Genomic DNA, 20,981 nt, shown 5'->3' with positions numbered 1-20,981 from the left:
CTGTGGTTGGGAGGAATATTTTCAAAAATTGGAGGGGGGTGGGGAAATTTTTTTACGAACTTTTTTTATGAGAAATATTTTAATGGTGTCAGGACAGAAATGCCTTTTGTACCAAATGTAGCTCATTACTGGCTTCTCAAAGGAAGCCTTTGTTAGCACTCCCAGTAGCTGATGAGTGCCACTTCAGCGTGATGTGAGGAAAGAATACAGATTTTGTCTGAATTCCAGACCTACTTCAAATCCTGGTCATCCTTTGTGTGTGACCTTAGACGGGCCAGTTAAACTCTCTCTGAGTCTCAGTTCCTTCTTTTATCAATGAGAACAGAAATACTTCCTGCTGGGTTTTGTGAAGAAGGTGAAACAGGATTTATGCAAAGCTTCTATGGAGTAAGTGGCACTAAATGTTATCTCTCACTGGAGGTAAAATTCGATTATTTAGAATTCCAATTAAGTGACATTTTCCCCCAAAGGCCAACTAATTCCAAGAGACCCCCCAAGGAAATGCCTTTTGATATTTGGTTCAAAATCATCATCATTGACTCTTCCCCACTAAAAGACGAAGTACTCACACTGTATTGGGCAGGTTTGCTGAGTAACAAGCAGCCCCCAAATCCCAGCAGCTTGCAACAGACATTCATTTCTGTATTGCATCACGCACTGGAAGCTGCGGTCTGACAGTGAGTGCGTGCCTCTGCTCCATGTGTCTTCTCATCTGGGGATCGGGGCTGGAGGGGCAGCCCCTCTGAAGGACGTGTCCATCCCTGAGACCAAGGAGAAGAGCAAGAAGGTCAAGCCCAAATAAGCAATTGTGTGGGAAACTCCTACTCAGAAGCGATACAGCCACTTCTCTAGCCCGTTGGCCAAAGCCCAAATCAATGGAGCAGGAGAGCACACTCCTCCCGTGTGGGAGGGAACAGTGAATATTCTTGAACATTCATGTGATATGTTGCATATCTACTCTTCACACTCTTGGAAAATATCATCTTATGCTGCTCCCTCCTGATGTTCATAAACTCTTTTGGAGTGAATACAATTTGATCATTTTTGTCATCTGAATTCAGAGTAGGCTCTGGGGCCTTGAATGCTGGGTACAGTCTGGTACAGTAGCATTTCCCGAAGTGTTCAGTTGGACATTATTAGTGTTTCCTAAGCTTGTTATCTGCCAGATCCCCACTATCCTTTTTTTTTTTTTTTAATGTTCATTTATTTTTGAGAGAGACAGGGACAGAATGCGAGTGGGTTAGGGGCAGAGAGAGAGGGAGACACAGAATCCGAAGCAGGCTCCAGGCTCCAAGCTGTCAGCACAGGGCCCGACATGGGGCTCGAACTCACAAACTGTGAGATCATGACCTGAGCCGAAGTCGGACGCTCAACCGACTGAGCCACCCAGGCGCCCCTACCCACGATCCCTTTTTACCTGACCGTCTCTTAGTTGGAACACACTCTGGGAAACAGTAATGAAGAGTACATAAGTTGAGAACCTGCGAGGTACAGAAATCCCTCACGAAATAGGTAGACAGCCAAGTGGTTGGGATCAGGGTAGATTCACAGAAGCCAGAGGCGAACATAAGTAATCCCTCCTGGGCACAGCTCAGAGTGTCTTAGAGCCAGCAGCCACAGGAAGGTCAGGTGGAAAAGGACAAAGCCTGAGAAGTGGAGAGGCCACACCCGATATCAGCTCTTTGCCTGGCTCAGAGTCTGGTCAACACGTACTTGTTGAATAACTGAGTAATGAACGGAGCCTGGGACCAGTGGCAGAAACTAGGGTAGGACAGGTGTGGCAGAGGCAAACAACGACTGTGGGTGGGGAACAGAAAGAGCAGAACTGGGAGATGAGGGGGTCTGGACCCAGCTCCTCAGCCTCCCCACCCCACAGCCCGAGCTGTGGTTTCACCAGATTCACACAGGTGTGACCAGATGGCACCTCGCCTTAGGCACCTGTGATGTGTCATTTTCCTCATGTCCCGGGCTTCTCTGCTCCCAGGATGGACACTCTGGGCTCCCAGGATGTACTCCTTCTGAGATGCTTGCTACAGGCTTCTCAAATCCCACAGTTGGAGCATCCGGTTGCCCTTAGTGGCTCTCTTCATAACACAAGTGTGTCGGACTCGTGTCAGCTTGAACACGAGCTTGGGCTGCCCTACTTCTCCCACCCCCTCTGTGTCTAGCCTGTGTCCGTGCTCACATATCCAAAGAGGTCACTTCCTCATCAGCCTGAGGATCTGTTCTCAAGGAAGGCCAGGCTCAGACACGACACAGCCGGTGACTGAGCCCACTGTCCAGGAAAAGTGGGGGCAGGCTTTACATCACCAGGCAGGGACGCACAGCGGTCAAGGACACGGGCTGCAGCCCGGACCTTCCAGGTTTATATCTCTACAGTGTTCCTGCGAGCGTTGAACATGTTAATTGACGGAAAGCACCTAGATCGGGGTGCACACAGAGTGCTCTGTGAGCGTTTAGCTGGGTCCAGCTTGGGTGAGCCAGTGAGATAGAGATTAGTATCTGTATCTTAATCCACACGGAGGCTGAGCTCTAGGACTCCCTGCCGAACCTGCTGTGGTGTTCTGGTGCCGGGGGGCCTGGCCTCAGGGGACTTGTCCTTCGCCTCTGCTCTAGAGCACGTGTCATGTGCTTTGCGCACTTCCACGTGGCTCATCCAAGGATGAGTGGGACGCGCCAGCCAGCCCCACACGCGGGCAGCGTGGAGGCCAAGACACGGACGCTTCGCTGTGGCTTTCCGCTCTGGCTTCTGCCTAATTCACTCCCTGTTCGGTGGGGACTCTCTTGCCGTTTTCTCCCCAAACCCCGGCCTCTGCTATGCAATGCGCTGTGACAGCCAGCCTTCCGGGCCACCTGGGGCCGAGTCCTCCTCACTGCCAATTCCCAGCTGTAAACCTGTCGGCCTCTGGACCTGGTTGGGTTAACTCACCTATGACCTGTGGAGAGGGCCCCTTGTGAGTCTAGAGGCGGCCTGTGTCCAGTTGGTAGCGTAGCACCTGCAGGGACATAACGGAAGGTCGGTATGTGGGCTTCACGCCCTCCTTCCCCACCTGGTACCCAAATTTCCCCGGACATCCCAGCGACCAGTGACTTCAGCTCCTGACCCTCCCACTCATGCCAGAGATCAGTTTCTCTTTTCTCACCTGGCCGGCCTTAGCACAGCCGTGGTTGTCTTCAGACACCAGCTGGGATTGGCCCTGGAGTCTCCCGCAGGCGTCCCAGAACCCCACCGCTGCCCCTTCTTTGGCAAGAGCCCCGTGTCCGGTGAAACCGCTTCTTGAAGTTCAGTACAATACGAACAGAGTGCCTGTCAGTGCCCCTGACCCCTGCGCGACAGCAAATGGCCCGAGCTGCATCGAATGGAGAGGGACACCCATGGGTGGGAAAATGTATTGACTGTTCCCCTTTGCACGAGGTCGGTCGGTGGGAGTGGAGACCTTCATAGCGGGAGGAAGGAGGTCACAGCAGGGCCTAGGTGGGAACAGGACGTAACAGCTCAGTCCTGGCAGGAAGGACAGGACGCACACTCTGGGCGTGTGGGGCAGGGAAACGAAGATCCCATTCGCAGAGGCGTGGGCAGGGGGCAGTCGCCTGGACCTGGATGGGGCGGAGTAGGGGGGAAGTTAGCAGATCGCAGGCAGAGAGCGCCTTGGAGAGAGGACCATCCGGCAAGAGACGTGACTTTCAACGCAGGGACACCGTGGACCACGGGCAGCAGCTACGCAGCACAGAGGACCCAGCGCTGACATCTCTCTAGCGCCCCCTGCTGTCCTGTGTGCCCTGCCTCTGTTTCCAGGCTTCAGGGCTTTAAGGGGAGCCTCCCAGCCCGCTTGTAGCAGGGCCACCCACAAGTGCAGGACGTTTCACGCCCCTAGGCAAACTCTCAATCGATAGGCAGAGGAATCCACAAGTCCACGCTGCTGTTTTGCCGTGGACTCTCAGTGGGTCAGCTCGAGGTTCATTCTGCAAGGTTCTTCAGGAAATCCTGGTGGGGTGGGGGAGGGCTCATCTGTTCACATACCATCCCCATGACCTTTCTCTCTTCTTGTCCCCACTGCTCCCACGTGCTTCCTGAGACCACCTGCCCCATGAACTCCCTTCCTTGGGGACCCCGTCCTGGACCTCTGGGACGACCGCTGGAGAGTTGTCTGGAAGCGCACACGGGATCCGGATGGATCTGGAGAGCAAGCGTGCAGGGGGGACGTTTCCAGAGCCCAGGTCTTAGGGGCACAGGAAAGGGGAGGCCCAGCTTTGGAGGTGCAGGTGCCCAGGAAAGGCTTGGTGCAGAATCGGACACCTGAGTCCGATCTTTCAGAAAGAAGTTGTCTCTCCTCAGACTGAAAATCTTGTGGGGCCTGAAGGAGAGATCCTGTCCCTGCTCCTCTGCGGGAGAGGAGCTGATTGGACACCCACTCATTCCATCCCCCCCGCCCCCCACCACTGCCCTGAAAGGCTCTGATATGAGGGAAAAATATCCTCTCCAGGGAAGTCTTGCCCTTCATGCTTTGCCAAACGCCTCCTCAGTAAGGGGACCCACAAGCCTGATGCAAGGAACTGAGATTCAGAGAGAAAATGCTTCCAAAGAAAGGGTTGCAGCAAAGACTGTTGGCTGTGGCTCTGGGGCACCCTTGGCAATCCTCACTGGAGGAATCTCTGCAGGCACTGCTACACCCCGCCCCCGCCTCCCCTCCCCCCTATGCCCTGGGACAGGTGCCTCACTCAGGTGCAGACATCTCCGCAGGAATGGGGGAAGGCTTTGCATGGTGGGTTGGAAGCTGCCTGATGCACCTCAGGGCAGCTGCCCCAGATGGTTCTTTGATGCTTCTCTCGACACCTGCCATCTTAGAGGGGGTGGGGGGCTTAGAGGATGAGGGGGTATTGGGACTGTGGTCCAAATCTCTCATTTATGGTGGGGAACTGAGGTCACAGTGGGGGAAGGACGCACCCCGGGTCACCATGTGCAAACAGCAGACCGCCCAGTTCGTCATTTTCAATCCTGACAGCGAAGGAGCAGAGTCGCAGCTAAGGTTTCAAGCTTTGTTTCTTCCGGAGACCTTCAGATATCCTCCTGGATTCTAATACCCTCAAGGGCAGAGATCCCAATGACCAGTCTCCCTTGAAATATGTAAATCAATTACATTTCACATGCATTACTGAGTCCCAGGCATAAACCTGGCCCTGTGTTGCATCCTGGAAGGTGAAAGGTGTACAAGACAAAAACAAAACAGACACAGAAAAGCGAACTCTGCCCTCAAGACCTGGTACAGAAGACAGGCTGGGCCCCAGCTCGCCAGTCAGGTGGGCGTCCTGCCTACATTCCTGGCCTAGCCTCCTGTCCCCATCTCCACTCAGCCCTTCTCAGAGAACTCATGTACCGAACAGCTATTTTTATTATTAAAGGTTTTTAATGTTGATTTTTGAGACAGAGAGAGAGAGAGTCAGAGCATGAGCAGGGGAGGGGCAGAGAGAGAGGGAGACACAGAATCTAAAGCAAGCTCTAGGCTCGGAGCTGTCAGTGGAGAGCCGGACACGGGGCTCGAACTCCTGAGCCGTGAGAACAAGACCTGAGTCAAAGTCGGATGCTTAACTGACCTAGACACCCAGGCACCCCCTGAACAGCTGTCTGTTAACTCTGTCCATCAACAACTCTGGGAAGTAGCCACTGTTATTGCCCCATTTTACAGATGAGGACACGTCAGCTTCTGTCCTCCCCAAGCCACATATCAGGAATCTCTCAGTTCCCGTGGCTGACATCGAATTGTTATTAGGGACTTCATTCCAGGTGGGAAAGCCTGGCTATGTCTTATTTTACCTTCCCAGGTGATAGTTGCCTTCCAACAGGGGAGCCTGGACAGGTCGTGCCTCAATCTATTGCTTTGTGCCCTTGACTATGTGCTTGTATTGCCTTGGTGGTAAAGTCAGAAAAAGATAGTAGGTTCCAGTCCAGAGGCTCTGGTTCAGTAGACTCTATGAGCTGTACTTTTTAAAAAGCTCCACAAGATTTCGGAAGTACACCAAGGGTTGCCAAGAGCTTTGGCTCCAACGACCTCAAGCCCCGGAGCAGGCTACAGTTGGGATGAGAAGTTCTGGAACAAATGGGGCTCAGAGATGTTGAAAACGCACCATGCTGCCCCCTCACCACAGTCAGAGCTGTAACATTCAAAACAGGTGCTGATTGTTCAGCTCTTGCGAGGGCCAGGTGCTGTATTTGGTCCCTTAGACACATGATCGCTAATCCTCCCAGGGACTCCATGAGATACTTTATCTCCATTTTATGAAAAGGAACCAAGGTCTACAAAACTCCCCTGTGGCCCGCCAAAGGCTGTCCTCACCACATCCCGGCCCACGGCCTCTGTCTCACCTCCTGCGTTCCTCACTCAACGGGTGGTTTTCACCCAAAGGGTCTAGTGTGGACTTCACAGCTAAATTACGACTTGGCCCAAGTCTTACAGTTGGGGACGGGGAAGGTCGGAGCCCAGTGTTGTCTCTCTCCAAACCCGATGTGCTGTCCGTGAGCGCTAAAGACTTGCCAAATGCAGGGATAAAAGACATCGCTTGTGTACCCAAAGAAAAATGTACATCGTTGGGGGTACTTGCATATTTAATCAGCTGTCCTGGCTGTCCACGTGGAGGAAGTCCATTCTTCGATCAAGGGGCACCGGGAGGATGACCACTAGGTGGTGCTGTTCTAAGTACTGAAAACAGGAAGGCAGCTACGACCCACTGGGGTTGGCACAGACAGTATAGTGAGACAACAGACACCCTGGGCGCAGTGACAGACGGGTCATCGTGACAGCAAAGAGGGGTCGGCTTCAAGGGACCAACAGAGGCTTGCAGACAACGTGCCCCTGGTGGCTTCTTGAAGGATAGTGAGGGACTGACTGCCAAGAGTGCGAGGAAGAGTTTGCACAGAAGGGACAACAGGACGAAGGTTTGGAGCCAGGAATCAGGGCTATTGTTTGCACGGGTGCATAGGGGTGTGTGTGTGTGTGTGTGAACATGCGTGTGTGAACACATGTATGCCTGTGTGGTATAGCAACAAATGGTGCCTTGTGGACTGAGGACTGTGTCTGAGGTAGTGAGGAGACAGGGGCCAGTAACAGAGGATCTTCTGTCTAGCGCTGGTTATGTTTGGACTTCATCCAGGTTGTCATGGGAGATAGGATACAAGGGACAGATATTTCACTGTCCTGTTTTTATTGTGGAAAATTTCAAATATTTGAAAAATGATAGGTAGCGTTGTTCTGACAGATAAGCAAGTAGCCACCATCCAGAATGGACAGGGGTAAACGTTCATTCTGTTTGCCTTAGGGCTTTAAAAAAAAACCGTGAAAGCATCAGAGGTAGAGGTGAGGTCCTGCTCTTTCTTACTGCTTCTGATCCCTGCTCCTCCCCAGGGGGACATGCTACCATCAACCTGAGGTTGGGGGTGAAGTTTCCGTGCCTGCTTCAAACATGGCGCCCGTTTTCGCATACATTGCCTTGTATGTTTTTGCAGTTGTAAATATTAAATTCTAATATTCCGTATGTTGCATTTTGCCACCAATGTGAAAATGATCGTATTCATTCATATTTTCTAGAATAAGCTATGGAGGGTGTTTTGGGTTTTTTTTTTTTTTTTTTTTTGGTATTATTGAAAAAAATCTTGTGCAACCCATGTATCGCAATATGTTCCCGTTATTTTTACAAGTTTTAAATTTTGCTTTAATTCGTCTTAAATTTGTTTTTGGGTAATGACATGAGGCTGAGATCTAATTTTATTGTTTTTCGTATTAATCAATTGCTCTGTACCATCAATTGAACAGCCCTTTCTTGTCCACTGATTTGTAATCCTAGTTTATTTCTAAAGTTGTAATATATGGGGGCGCCCTGGCCGGCTCAGTTGATGGAACATGCGGCTCTTGATCTCGGGGTTCTGAGCTCAAGCCCCATGTTGGGTGTAGAGATTATTTAAAAATAAACCAAAAAATCTGAAAAAATGAAGTTGCAACATATGGGTGACTTTCTTTCTGGGATCTCCTTTCTTTCATTGATCTATATGGAAGACTGTTTGCAAAGTAGGCACCATTTAATGTAAAGGAGGCCAGAAGGGAGAAGGGTAGGGACAGCTGGTGAGTTAACCAAAAGTATTTGTCCATGGTTTTGCTCCTTAATCCCCTATGGTGGTAAATCTGATCAATAGGTTTTTCTAACACGGAACGTTTTTTCTTCATTGTTTTTTGTGTGTTTAAATACCTTGCTGGAATCCATTTGCTAATGTTGGGATTTTTGCATTATTTGTTCAAAACTGCTATTGCCAGGAATTTTTCCTTTTCACTATTATTCTCATCTCTTTGCTATTGAGTTTATTGATAAGTTTTTTATCTTGCCTTATGATTTAGGTCTTGCAGTCGCCCGCCAGCCGTGGTCTCAGTTTCAGCTGGACATTCTAGATCTGAGTAGGCCACATCTGGCACCAGGTCACTGGGAAGGCTGCAGGACGCACACCGCCCCTGTGGCAGGCCATCTCTCCGTGGTGGTGGTCTCTGTAGCAGGTGACGCAGCGGTCCACTGGCTATTCTCAGATCACCCAAGTGACTTCTCAGGTGCAGGGACAGTGACCCCAGGGGTAGATTTCGGAACCGCGGGCTAAAATCAGAACCAACGTGCCCATTTACACATCAACCCCATGCAGGGAAGCTCAAGTTTATAGCTTCCTACAGGCATTGATGGTCTTTCCAAGTCTCCTAGTTCACAATCATGGGGCTTTTCCCCCTCCTTCCTTAACCATATGTTATGCTGCCCGGAAAAGAGCTGACATTTCACCTTTATCAGGTGTCCAGGGTTAACCCCCAGTCGAATGTGTCCACTCGGAAATAGCAGGCTTTGCTTTTCCTTTTATTCTCAGCTGGTTGTCCCCTTTCTAGTCTCTAGAAGAGCCTGTAGATGATAGAAACTGTCCATTTCGAGAAGGTTTAGTAAAACTTGCAATTTTCACGTGCTGTGGTGTTCTCTGTAGGGGGCAGGTTTTTTTTTTTATTATAAAATTAATTTACAGAATGGTCATTTCAGGCTTTCTATTTATGCTCAAGTACCTTGCGGTCATTTTTAATTAAAAAATATTAATTTTAATCTGGTTATCACGATTATTGTGATAATACTATTCACTGCATCGTTTATTGCTAAAATTTCTCCTGAAACTGCAGTTATGTTTCCTTTGTCCTTCTTACTATTGTTATTTATGTCTTTTCTTTTTTCTTGAGCAATCTTGTCAGACAGCTATTTTATGAATCGTTTCAATGAACTAGCTACCTTTTAAAAAAAGAAATGTCTTTACATTTTTTTATTTAATTGCAGTTTGATTTTATTTTTATTTTATCATTTCAAGTTCCTTTCAGTATGTTCTATGGTTCTTTTTCCAGCTTTTGAATTAAATATATATCTTCCGAAGATTTAATTTTTTTCTACTACATACATCTAAGACCATATATTTCCCTCTAAGTATTCTTAAACCACATTACTCTAGTTTTAATGGATAATGCCTTTGTTGTCATTCACATCTAGATTTCCATTATGATTTCTGTTGTGACTCATGAATTATTAATTGTGCTTTTTTCAATTTCTAAACATATGTTTTGTTTCCTTGCACACTTTCCCTTAAGTAAGGTGGTGGCAGCCTATTCTCCTTACAGCAATAAAGCAGAAGGTTCCCAGAAAAAAAAAAATAATGCTGGAGGTAATAAACACATTAGGTTTATCTCACAGAAAAAAAGAGAGAGAGAGAAATAACTTTCCTAAATGAAGTATACAGCTGCACAGAATGATGTTTACTTACCAGCCATTTTTTCTATGGGCGTGTTATTCAACTAACATTTAGTGAAAACATGCAAGGGAACTGTTGGGGGGCGAGGAGGCAATCAGTGAAGAACTCTGTGCTGGGCCAGCAGGGAGCATGTGGGGCCAGCAGAGAGGGGCACCGACTCGGAGAGGTGGGTGAGGACCTTCCTCAGAGGGCATGGCTGAACTGTGCCTTGTGGAAGAAGCAGGGGATGGCCAGGTGGTGGAGAAGGCTCTCCAGGCCTGGAAATGGCCTGGGAAAATGCATGCGGAATCACCAAGGAGGTGGACTTACGTACGATGCGGGGATGGCTGAACATTGAGTCCTTTTCCAGCAGCGCCTACAAATAAGGTCAGAAACCCGAGTAGGGTAGGCTTCTGAAGGGATGGTTCGGAAGTTGAACTTCACCTCTGTCCGAAGTCCTCCAGCCTCTCTAGGGACTCACGCTGCTTCCTTTGCTCCTAGTGTTCACCTTCCTCTACGGGAGAATAAGAGCTGGCCAGTCTCAAGGCAACGAGAAAAGCATTCAACTCGCAGCTCGACAGGTGGAGAACAGAAATGATAGCACGACACTGACTGAGCTTTTCCCGCGCCGGGCCCTGGGCTGGGTGCCCTCAGTGAATGACCTCATTCAGTTCCACCAGCTGGACTCCGTCCCACCACTGGGCCTCCCATCACAGACGAGGAAAGGCAGTTTTGGGGTGGTCAGCGCCTGCCCGTGCACAAAGCAGCGGAGGCAGGATTCAGTCCCTTGAATGTCCAACAAAAAAGCCCAGGTCTCCCTCCTTGTTTCTCTGGAAAATAAGAATGTCAGTTTTTCTTGTGGGACTCCCAAAAGCAATAAGGCCGACTTACAGGCGACCTGAAAGCTTACCCACAGCTTTGTGGCAATTGTACAGGAGAGTGTCACAGGCCACCACAGCAATGGCTAACTCAGGGAACAACTCTATCATTTTGGACGCTTCCAGCTGACAGTAACAGAGTAACCCACTAAATGTGACCTGACCAATAGGGTTTTCTTTTCCTCTCCAATACCAAGGCGTCCAGCAGGAGTTGGTTCGAGTACTGACTCAGCATCTTGAAATGCCCTCGACAAGGACCTAAGTGTTCCCCTTCTCTGAGCTGACCTTCTCGGGGCATAAATCATCCCACCCTTCATGGTCCCAAGGTGTCAATGCCAGAATGAAAAGGGAGGTAAGTGCTTTCTTTCTTTTTATTTCTTCTTTGTTTTTGTTTTGTTTTAAATCTTTTTATCATGGGGTGGGGATGAGCATTTTCTGGGTGTCTCCCCTGAACCCTGAACACTGCATACTTCTCTTTATGCCTCATTAGCCCAAGCTGACCCCTGGGCCACCACTTGCCACAAGGATCTGGCACTTCCATCCCCCGTCGGGAGAGCTGAGCCCTGCTGGGACAGAGAAGGGGAAAGGCCACGGGCATTGGTTGAGCAGCCTACAGCGTCTGCTCGTATGGTTTGACTGCCGGTCCCTGCTTGCATTTATTGTCTGTGGATTTACCCGCACGTACCCCTGATTAGGAAGGGAAACCGTGACTTATTACTTAAAATTTATTTGGTGGAAACACTTTCAAAACCAGGAATTCATTGATTATTCAATCTAGACAGGAAATATTTGCTGCGAAACCTACTTCGTGCCAAGGTAGGTACTAGAGACAGGGATAAAAACCACCTGTCATTTCGATCATCCCCATTCTCATCTTCGTCATCATCCAGTGATTCCTTCGTAGTATAAAAATGTTAATAATCCCTGAGTCTGTTGTCACTGAGTCTCTTGTCAGAGATCTTTACCTCCAGGGGTGACAGATCTGTACTTATCCTCAGGCATTTTTAAGTATGGTTGTCTTCCCCTCGTGCCCCGGGCATGGAGGGAGCTGGAAGGACTGAAATGTGGGGCACTCCAGGCAGAACTCACCCCCAGGGAAGCAGTGAGCCTAAAGCAGGCAGATGCTATGAGGCTGTAATTCCAGGAAACGTTGGCTTCATTCGCTTCACAGTAAGCCTGAAACTCCCTGGTTGCAGCATCCCGGATTTTCTATGGGAGGACCCACGTAGGCTGAGGACCTTTCCCCATCTTCACAGGGGTCCCTTCCCAGGCCTTGCAGGAGGCAGAATCCCACATCCGGCTCTCAGGTGCTGGGTGGGAAGAAAGCAGAGGAGCAGGCTGGCCCCTCAAGGCCTGGAAAGGGTTGGCCATGCACGGGTCAGGTCCTTTCATCGGAGATGGATGGCGGACAGCAAGGCTCAGAGAGGAGAGTGAAAATAACAACGGCAATAACAGTGAGGACTATGGTGCAGGTGCACTCACTGTGAACTAGACCCTCAATCGTGTGACCCTCACTTCAGCGCTGTAAGGCAACCGAGGTGCAGAAAGTTTCAAAAAACAATTGCTAGAAAGCAACAGAAATGGGTTTCAAACCAAGACTGACCTGCTTCCCGAGTTTTTGCCCTCGCACCAGGGTGATTTGAGGATACCTTTTAGCTTGGAATGGGCTCTTCATTTCTATCATAGGCCTAATAGAAGATGAGAAGGTGAAGGAAATTTGGGGCCGCAGAGTAATGTATTGGGGGGATGGTGATGAGCTTCTGAGAGTGGGCGTGTGTTCCACTCAGCTTTTTTTCCCGAATGCCTGGCATATACTGGGTGTTTGATAAATATTTGCTTAGCAGGTGGATGCATGGAAAGAGGTATGTGATAGTGGATGGAGAGAGAGTCTAACAGTGGAGTCTGGACTTCAACCTCTGTGGTGAGTGGTGGTGGCACCAGGAATGTTTCTAGAGCAGAGGAAGTGACAGGAGAACAGCACTGTTTTAAGATCTACTGGGGGACATGTGCAGACCTTCACTCCCAAGTCCTTTAAGGCAGACGGTATCTGCTTGCTTCCCCCATGGGGAGTCCTGGGCCATCCCAGCCAGCCTTGCCCAGGCAGGCCCATCGGCGTGGGGAGATCTGACACAGATAATAAGGAAAGAAGAGTTGAGGGGCCAAACTCATCGCCCTTTAGCCTCCTCCCTGCCTGTCCACCTGTGGGCGAGGCCACTCGGTGCATGCTGGTGGCATTGTCTTGAGATGTTCCCTTAGTTCCCCATCCCATTCACCACCCTGGGCTGGCTCCCTTCACTATAAATGCCTCCCTTCCGATCTCATTTTTGCCTGTCTGCTTACCCACTTGGGCTTGGCCCTTTAAACTTCCAATTCTTTTTTTCTTTTTTTTTAATGTTTTAATTTATGTTTGAGGGAGAGAGAGAGAGAACAAGCAGGGGAGGGGCAGAGAGAGAGGGAGACACAAAATTCGAAGCAGGCTCCAGGCTCTGCGCTGTCAGCACAGAGCCCGACGTGGGGCTCGAACTCACAGACCGTGAGATCATGACCTGAGCAGAAATCAGACGTTCAACCGACCGAGCCACCCAGGTGCCCATAAACTTCTGATTCTTAAACCACATCGGCAACTTTTTCTGAGGTGCTCAGTTTATTGTATGTCTGAAATATGTTCCAGAGTTGTGACGCGTATGTTTTATCCTTTGCTCCAGCCTGGCTGTCAGAATCCCACCTTCCAGCTCAGCTGGGCGATCGCTAGGACAATGGGAGTACACATACTCTCCTATAGGAGAGCCAGTGTCCCAGGAAGATGGTGACTATGCAGAAGCATGGTGGTCACAGGGCCGGGAAGAAAGGATTAGGTGGAGACACACCTGACTTGCCATTAACCAAAATATGAAGTCCACGAAAAAGCATGGCAGGAGGCAGAAGATGTGTGTGTCTGTGTCTGTTTGTGGTTGGGTGTCCTAGGCAACCATGTCAAGTCCATAGAACACGCCTTTCAAGGCTAAGTTTGGATCAGTAACAAATGCTTTGGGATATGGCACTACCTAAAGATGCAAAATAGAATTGACTGCTGACAGTTCCTTGGAGACAGTTATCAAGAACGTCTCCAGAAAGGGCCGTTGTTGCTTCGGGATGTTTGCCAAGGGTAGGAGGGAAGGGGACACAGCACGTGGGCCATGCATTTCCCATCTCATAAGGAGTCATGGGGTCAGAGTTGCGCAAAGACCATGTGGACCCTCAAGAGTCCGGTTCACACTGTCACCCTGGAAAGAAGGCCCTTCGAAAGCTCTGATGAGTGACCTCATCAGAGCTTTCATCAAACCTGCCTCCATCACACTGCCTCCTCAAACCTCAGTGGGGCAATGAGGCCCAGCTCTTCTTGTAGAGAAATCCCTTCAGCTAGACAGATTGACCTGTCCAGAAGCTCCCCCTGCACCGGGCCCAAGTCTTCCCTCATTTCCTCACACCGCTGTTGGTTGTAGTTCTCTTCTCCTGAGATGCACAGGCCGAGATTTCTCTTTGTTTCACGTGGAAGCATAATGTCTCTCCAGGCCTTCTTTTTCTCTGCATTGTCAGCTCTTTGGGGGATTTGAGGCCCTTCACTCCATCCTCTCTCTCCTGCTGACCCATCTCGACCGCTCCTGCCCCGGGTGCTTGGTTAACCAATGCATGCGTGAACACCTCCAGTATTTGGAGAATACCCACCCTTTCCAACCAACTGAGTCCAGGGTTGAGTGGCTCTGACCTTCAGAAGCCTAACATTCTTCCCTAGTGATTCTCCCTATGGTTCTTTCTTCTCCCCTTCGGGGCCATCCAGGCAGTCTGAGGAATTATCGCACTCATTTCAGGGAGCCCTGGGGATGGTGAAGAAGACTGGGGTTGAAGAGATCTAAGACAGACACAACTGATGGGCTGTTCCCAGTATGCCCTGTTTTCCAGACGGGCTTGTGGCTCCTTTGGAGGTTAAGGTGGATGGTTGGGATCCTACTCTCCCTCCCCACATCGCCACCCCTGGCCCGTCATATATTACCCCCGAGTGTCTCCTGAGGATGATTAGTTCTGACTCCAATTTTGAGCCAGAAGAAGGTTCACTGCCTCTTCCTCTGTTGAACACAGGCTGTGTGGGCAGGGGTGACAAGAGGGGATGTCACCAGGTAAAATTAGGTAATAAAAACTAGGTGACATAGTTCTGTTGAAAATGCATCTCTCATGCAAAATGCAAGCGGTGACAGCTTTCCTCCACAGAGCTGTCTGAGGACCGAGTTTGTCATTGCTTAGAGAGGAGATGATTTTTTTTTTTTCTTTTGCTGGACTTTTTAATGTCGTGGTGCTTTTAAGTGGATATAGCTTTTTTATTTGTTTACTTCTGTATTGCTACCTTTGAAATCGTGAAGACTGATGCCCTCAATCTGAATTTATTCAGACTGCTGTTTGTAATGAAAATAGAATTTAATTTATTTCTCCAAATGTATTCTATTTTTCCTGCTCTCTTGCTTTCTTGAAAGTTTGCAGACATATTTGTCACTGGCCTTCACAAGAAGGTCCTGAATTAGGATGCACTCATGGAACAAATGCCTATATATATGTATATGTATTTACATATTTGGCAATAGGCTTTAATTTATAATTTTGTTCCATTCCTCCAGTTGATGGCAAGGAAACATGGCTCTTTGAGAATGCCCAAGTGTACTGAATTTGTGAACACAATTTACACACTAAAATAAGTCACCAGCTTCTGTGGGTTTCTGCATGTTTCTGCATTTTTTATTTTGAATAGCCTTGTGTGTGCAGTGCTTTGGTGAGGAGAGTGGATAAAAGAGAGAATGTGAGCTTGTTAGCAGGACCAGAGTCTGAGGAACTGGCGAAATTATTGCCCATATTCTGCTTGCAGAAAAGGAGGGAGAAGAAGCTAATATTTTTCTTGGGCTATCTGATTTCTCAAACATATGCCATGCTAGGAACTGATCTGCCTGTGAGGTCAGAGTTAGAGGGAGTCTGTCCTATTAACTCTTTCCCTCCCAGGAGGCCCCACAAATGCAAAGGCCCATTTCAAGGGGGGCTGGAAGCAATTCTTCTGGAGCTCTGGCTCAGCTGGCCAGTTTCAGGTCTGGGGTGCGGAGGCAAAAACACTCAGGAAAGGAAAATCCAGGGGAGATGTGCAGTCACACCCTAGAAGGAATCAACGAAGCCATATTGATGCTTATGACCCTCCCTTCCAGCTCCCATCACCCTAAAGTACCTGAGACCGCAGGAAGAATTTCAGTGGCCTGGGGCATGTCCAGGGCCAGCTGCCCAGGACTTGGCTAGAGGTGGGGCCTTTGTTCACAAGTCAAAGTACAAGGTAGGTAAGCAGATGGGATGGGATGTGGGAAGGAGGGTTTCAGGCAACAGAGAGAGATGGCAGCTGCTTCAGGCAAGGAAAAATTGAGAAAAGAAAAAGATGCTTAAAGAAGAAATTTAGAAGTTTGGGGTGCTGGTACATGTGACTTATTCTTCTTCTTTGTGACCTTAAGTAGCCTTCAGAAGTAATAAAAACAAAACAAAAACAACTCACTACTTTTCTCTTCCAGGTTGAAAGGATTGATTTGTGAGGTGGTTTTGGGTGTGCGTCTATGTGTGTTTGTTGGTTTGCCTTTTTGATGACTATGTGGTGAGGAAAGACTTAAGTGTAGATTGGGGCATCTCGAGAATTTTAGCTAAGTCCAGGTTATACAACAGACAGAGCTCAGAGGCCTTAAAAATGGCTCAGGATGAAGGTAGACAGTGGGAGAGCTCTTCTGCGATTTTCTCACCCCGTCGTGCCCAATCCTGAGGATTCTATTCCTGAAAACCTGCTTGGATGAAAATTTCAAGGTGACAAAATAAGGTTCCTAACAGGAAGTCATGACAGTTGATACTAAATCAAGAAAACACGAGGGGCGTTTTGCACATCCTAAGTGAATGCTAAGGGGCATGGTACAACTGATCTCCAGTTACCGTTTCTGATTCCTAAGTAATTTCTGACAATCTCTCTTCTCTGCAGTTTCAAAGGGGTGCTTGGAAATCCTTTAAAAGATGCAGGTTGAACGAGCACAGCTTGTGAAGCAATTAAAATTCACCTTTATTTTGTTCTCCTACCACTTCTTTAAAGTCTATACAAATGAGGCGATCTTCTCCTGCCCCTGGGCGAGAATAAGGCCAATCCAAGACTTTCTGGTTACTCTCAAGTAACTGGAAGTTCCATTGTTTTCTTATGTTCCAAAGATTGTCTTGATTCAGGAATGGAGTGCCCAGGCAAAGATACTATCCAAAAACCTAAACAAGATTTGGTAGTTAGTCTTTCTCCTTCCTCCAACTTAGATGTTTCAGGCTGGAAGCCTGTGGAGAGAGAGGTGGGGGCTTTGGGATTGACTTCTCTACTCCTTGGTCTTGTGCTCCAACAATTTCTCAGAGCCTAGCTTCTCAGAAGCTTCTGACTCTTCCAGGGTTGGTGTGGGGGAGGAAGGAGCGGTAAAAGAATAGGTAAAATCCTCTTTAGATGGCGCCATATCAGCTTCCCTTGTATCCCAGAACCTGGCAAAAGCATCGGCACTTTTAGGCTCTTCAAAAAATCTATCACTGAGAACCTCCCCCGAGGCTCCGGCCACATAGGTGGAATCGGCTCTATTTGGGAAGATGCTTCGTCTCTTCCTCAGACCCTAGGGTCCCAGATTCTTGATGATGGGATGTGTCCTGACTCCTGGAAAGCCCTTTCAATTGGAATATACCCACCATGGCTTTCTCTCACCCCAAAGAGTCCCACACTGGCTCATGGGAGACATTCCACACCTCTTGTTCTAAGAAACATTGGGTGTCCACAAAGAAGGATTCCCCAGTTTCTCCCCCCAACCCAAGTCAGTACATCAGCTCCCCTTTGAGCTCTACATTTCATGATCAGGAATCAGACCTCAAATGTAGGGAACACATTTCAAATATCTTGGGATGACTCCATTGAAGAGTCTCACCAAACGTGAGCTGGCACCCCAAAATATGGTGGTATCCCTAAAATATCTCTTTGATGATTTTCCTCCTTCTTTTCCCTAACCCTCTTCAAATCCTCAGTGGGAAAGAGGGTCCTTTAGCCCTGGGACAGGTCTTCTGAGATTTCCTTTGTATATTCCAAACATGGGAATCTGGCTTTGAATTTCTCATCTGTTATCTCTTGGTGCTTATCAGAACCTTCAGTTTCAACATCCTGCTCCAAATTTGTTTCAAGATAATTTGTATGCCAAGAGGAATTTTTATTTTTTCTTCCTTTGGTCTACCATCCAAATGTTCCACGCCTTTACGATTTTATGACTCAGTCTCTAAGACATATCCTCTAAGTCACAAGATGGGGAATGACTCATGCTTGGTCTGTACTATCTGTGAAGGCCATAAAATACAGGATAGCTATACTAAAGTAAGTCTGGATATTCTAGAATTCCAGGTAGAGAGAATTCAGAATACAGAAGGGATTTCTGTGCTAAGAATTAAAGGAAGAGACTTCGCATTGTTTTAGGGGATTGGTGACCAGGTAAAAAGTACTTGAAAATTAAGGTGAACTTGGGAATTATTTATTAGGAGTTGCCATGAGCTTCATATATAATGTGCCACCAAATCCTCAAAACAACCCTGCTTGTCCCCAAACTAGCATTCATTCTTCAGATTCTGATTTAGATGTTACTACAGAAAAGCTTTTCTGATGCCATATTAAATGCTCCTGCTCTATTGGCCCAGAGAAAATGGTATCTGACTATGTATAGCACTCTGTTGTCATTGTCTGTTTACTTCTCTGCTTCATTAGTTAGCTAACTGAAAGGTGAAGTCAGCAATAGTATATACTTGATAAATATTTCACCTGTGTATTAGTGAGAATAATTTAAGTTATGCTGTAGTAACAAACATTCCCCAAATCTGTGAAGTTTATCAGAGCAGAGGCTGAGTGCCTAGTCAGGCAAAGTCCTAGAGACGCCCCCTGGTAGCTTTCCTTCACGCATGGATCTCAGGGTTGCACTCCAAGGAGAGTTTTTATAGTGGAGACAAAAAGAACCAGAAGGTTGGCATCAGCGTTTCCGTGCTTCACCGGGGAGCAACACCAGTCACCTCTCTCGTGGCTCACAGGTCAGAAGTGGTCCCCCGAAATGCTGGAGACATGCTTGGTGAGCACCACTCCAGCCGCCCACCCTTGTCCCAAAGACTCAGTTGCATCCTTCCACGTGGAGATGCTAGCACACTGAGCCCCTGGGCTGAGCTCGTTTCATGGCAGTACAGAGTCGGAGGGTGGGATGCCGAGAAGTGAGAGGCAGGACCCTGAATGCAGCAAACCTTGAGCGCCGAGGCTGAGCAGTCGGGGACCCTCTTTTTTAAACAACATAAGCCATTTCTTGGATGGCTGCTGTATGCCAGACTATATTATTTCTGTGCTTTGCCACTAATCTACCAGGTGGGGAGAGCAGTAGCCATGTGGCAAAGTGGGGATTTGAGCTTGGGTCTGCAAAGCTCACACCCCTGTCACAGACCTAGGTGAGAGGGAAACCCTGGGCAGGCTGTGAGAGAGAGAAAGTTAGGAGGCTGTTGACATGGTGAGAAGTTATGGATGGCTGAACCAGGCAGGGGGCAGTGAAGGTCTCCGGACACACATCAAGGCATCTCCTGTTTCCGTCATCTATTAAATATCCCCAACCGCATCCCTGATATATGGGAAATAATGTCAAATTGTCAGTATCTAATTTCTTTCTTTTGTTCCCTCTACAGCAACCCGCCTTTTTTTTAAAAGATTTAGTTTATTTTAAGAGAGGGAGAGTGTGAGCAGGGGAGAGGGGCATAGGGGGAGAGGGAGGGAGAAAGACAGAGAGACGGAGAGAATCTTAAGCCGTCTCCACGCTCAGCATGGAACCTGATCCAGGGCTTGATCCCACGATCCCGGGATCATGACCTGAGCCAAAATCAAAAGATGGACACACAACCGATTGAGCTGCCCAGGTGCCCCCATCAATCCACATCTGATGGTCAGGATCTGAGCACCAGAATAGTGGAGGAGATGGTGGGGTGAGCTGTCACAGGGAGTGAGGGAGCAGAGCAGGCATGCGATCTGTGTGGCCAAAGGCTTCTTAGGATACTGTCTGGGTGATACACGTGTTAGTCAGTGACCTAGAAAGAGTCTCCTTCCTAATCTCAGCCCCAGCCCACCCAGGGATAATGCTCTCCCATCTTTTCCAGAGACAGTGAATTTCATGTTTTACAAGTGAACCATATGGAAGTCAAATTTCTTTTGATAGATTTAATGCTGGCCACACTGTTGAGTGCCTGTAGGAGCCAGGTGGGAGCTGGGTGACAGGAGGGCTTCCAGATGGAAACAACACCAAGTCCCTGCCCTCTGGGAATTCAGCATCCAAAGGGGAGCAGACAATGTTCAGGTGAGCGCCCCAAACACACTGTGTGACAAAAGCCCTTGGGAAGGTAGGTATCTAGAGGATGGTGGACACAGGGTGGGAGCTGCTGAGAAAGGGGTAGAAAAGAAGATTCCCCTTGTTGAGGGGGCTTGTGGTTGGAGAAGAGCTTGGGATTCAGAATCAAGGACTTTTTGTGCATGAAGGGTTCTGAGCTCACATTGGAGCTCTTCCTGAATTGACCAGTGGCACGAAAGAAAGATCTCAGAGAGTCTCCACCACTGAAGTGCATCCCTGTGTCCCCATTGCCTGGGCACTGGGGTGGCACAGGGCAGGGGTTCTGGGCTTTAGGACTCCCAGTCTTAGCTCTTACTCTGCTGCCAGTCTGATCCTGGACAAACGCTTTTTCCACTCTGAGCCTCAGCCTTCTCTTGAGCCTCTAGCAACTGGCCAAGTGGCAAAACAGGATTTATTTTCCTCATCTTGCAGAAAACAAAATTGAGTGTCAGGGAAGTGAGGAAGAAAATGCTTTGATTTGAGCATTGCAGTTGCCCTGGGAGGTGGATTATCTCACCATTCTCATTTCACAGACAAGACAACACACTAGAAAGACAAAGTCATTTCTCCAAACTTGTGCATCTGGTCTAGGTGAAAGCAGGTGTTCCAAACCATGCTGCTTGGCCTCCAGACAACGTGTCCTTCCACTTCTGCTGACACATCAGTGGTACAAAGGCTTGGGTGTGATTTCCGGAACATGTGAAACATCATCTTTACCAGAGTGAAAACTTCTCATACTTTAAAAAAAAAAATCCGTGAGACAGTCTGCCTCTCTACAGCTCTGAGGCCATTGGAATCCTATGAAAAAGGCCACTGATCTTTGTGTCCCCATGCCTTTGAGGAAGGAAGATTTTTTTCCTTTCTGAAGCAAATTAA

At 48.4% G+C, this 20,981-nt stretch overlaps 1 long non-coding RNA gene across 1 annotated transcript; it reads left to right on the top strand.

Moving 5' to 3' along the window:
• The first annotated feature begins 8,295 nt into the window (after window positions 1-8,295).
• On the top strand, window positions 8,296-20,630 carry LOC123585419. The gene is made up of 3 exons (XR_006706150.1): window positions 8,296-8,585; window positions 10,857-11,011; window positions 19,938-20,630. It is a non-coding gene; the product is annotated as an uncharacterized LOC123585419 (long non-coding RNA).
• The last annotated feature ends 351 nt before the right edge of the window (window positions 20,631-20,981 follow it).

Source organism: Leopardus geoffroyi, chromosome C3, assembly GCF_018350155.1.
Source record: "Leopardus geoffroyi isolate Oge1 chromosome C3, O.geoffroyi_Oge1_pat1.0, whole genome shotgun sequence".
Classification (NCBI taxonomy): domain Eukaryota; kingdom Metazoa; phylum Chordata; class Mammalia; order Carnivora; family Felidae; genus Leopardus; species Leopardus geoffroyi.
The sequence above is the reverse complement of the archived record's forward strand: the minus strand, read 5'-3'. Positions and strand labels throughout refer to the sequence as shown.